Source organism: Centruroides sculpturatus, unplaced genomic scaffold (genome assembly GCF_000671375.1).
Source record: "Centruroides sculpturatus isolate CEXI.00-Female unplaced genomic scaffold, Cexi_2.0 scaffold792, whole genome shotgun sequence".
Lineage (NCBI taxonomy): Eukaryota > Metazoa > Arthropoda > Arachnida > Scorpiones > Buthidae > Centruroides > Centruroides sculpturatus.
In genome coordinates, this window is record NW_019385073.1 from 358,339 (window position 1) to 360,317 (window position 1,979).

At 35.4% G+C, this 1,979-nt stretch overlaps 1 non-coding gene across 1 annotated transcript; it reads right to left on the reverse strand.

The window, feature by feature from the left end:
• Window positions 1-1,573: 1,573 nt before the first annotated feature.
• On the reverse strand, window positions 1,574-1,737 carry LOC111634257. Its single transcript, XR_002758172.1, has one exon. It is a non-coding gene; the product is annotated as a U1 spliceosomal RNA (small nuclear RNA).
• Window positions 1,738-1,979: the final 242 nt, after the last annotated feature.

The following is a 1,979-nucleotide window of genomic DNA, read 5'->3' on the forward strand; positions in this document are numbered from 1 at the left end:
AGTTACGGCTAATAGACATATTTAAATTAATATATGTTATATGTTTTTATCGAAGCGAGAATCGGCATTTAGAGGGCAAAGGGAATCTATTGAATCTAATAACAGAGATAATTATATTGAACTTGCTTATTTATTAATTATGTCAGATAAATAATCTATTAAAAATACATTTAAAGAATTAACTGATCGCCCCTGGAAGTCGGCTTCTTACAGAAACACAGCTTCCCTATCATCAAATGTCACGGCACGCCACTGCAATTAACAATTTACTTCTCCTAGTACATAAAAAAAATTTCAACTTGGCCAAACAACTCCTTCCTTTCACTTACATAACGTGGGGTGTTATATGTTACATGTAATATTTGTGAATTCCATCTTACAATCAAGTACTGAAAGAAGATAGACTATCTTCAGAATTAGTTATAAAATTTTGGTCAATTATTACCACAATTCCAGTAGATCTTCATCTGGCAAATGAGATTATGACCTGATATCCATAATAGAGTTCTTGAAGGTTCCTTAAATTATTTTTTCCCTGAATTGCTAAAATATCTGTATCCTCACTTTCCATCATATTCTCTTATTTATTTATACCCATCATTCCAAAAATATTGACTGACTACATTTAAAGTACAGGTAACCCCCGTATAACACGGCACTTCTATAGCACGGATTCACCTAACACGGTTCGAGAATTGGTACCATCCCCCGTATAACACGGCACTTCTATAGCACGGATTCACTCTAACACGGTTCGAGAATTGGTACCATCCCCCGTATAACACGGTACTTTTATAGCGTATTTACTCTGACACGGTTCGAGAATTGGGTAAAACCCTCGTACAACAGGAAATGTAATAAATTTTTACATACTTAAGTAATAATAGGTCACGAAAATAATAATTTTCGTGAACTATTAGTACTTAAGTATGTAAATTTTCTCTTCTCGCCTTCTGTCGATACACGTGGTCCTTCTCGAAACTTGTTTCAATGTTGCCAAATCGCGACGCTTCTGCTTCTGATGTTGCCGAATGTTTTCCCCTTATTCTATACTTGCTTTATTCTTCATAAGTGCTTAGCACCATATAAGGAAATTTATAAAGACCTTTTAACTAGAAGCAAGCAATCTAAAATTACACACACTTTTTTGCAAAAGGTAAAGCGTGGATCTGAAGATAATGCAGAAAAATGCTCAGAGGATAAGGATAACTTGCCAAAGAGAAAACGCTCTCGGTTAATTAATAGTGTTTTTAGTGATGATGAAAAAAACATTGTTTAATTTATATTAGTATCACTTAAAAAATTTTAATGAAGATATTTATCTTAATTACGAAAATATAGTAGCATTTTTTTAATTTTTGGAACCTAACCCTCCTTTCCGTATTAGTTTTTTGTTTCGTATAACACGGCAATTTTTTGGAACGTAACTACCGTGTTATACGGGGGTTACCTGTATTTTGTCATATTGGTTAACCGTCAATTGTGATCACATGACATTAAAACAAACCACCTAATCTGCAACTAGTAAATACAACATAGATATCACGAAAGATTCTATTCTTTGGTTATTTACAAGGGGAAAGCGCGAACGCAGTCCCCAGCTACCACAAATTACACGCCCCATCTGCCCCAGTTTGGGGTAGTGGCAGGAGTCAGCTAGACCCAAGTGCAATGGTCAAGCCTCACCCTGGGGAAACCGCCGTCTGGATCACGGTTGTCCCGGCGCCAGGTAAGTATGATCTGCTATATTCTCTAACCTCCTCGTCTAAAATTCATCGGTCTTGTCGTTGGTGTTTTATTAAATATACACGCCTTCTTCTCTAAATAAATCAGTTATTTACATACTATTGGAAGATTTCGTCTTTAACCTACTTTCTCCATAAAATTTTATAAAAAAGAAGACGACAAACATTTAACACCGTCCGTTCTTATCGTTTCGATTAGCATCTTGACTACTTTAACTGTTAGTGCCATCTAGT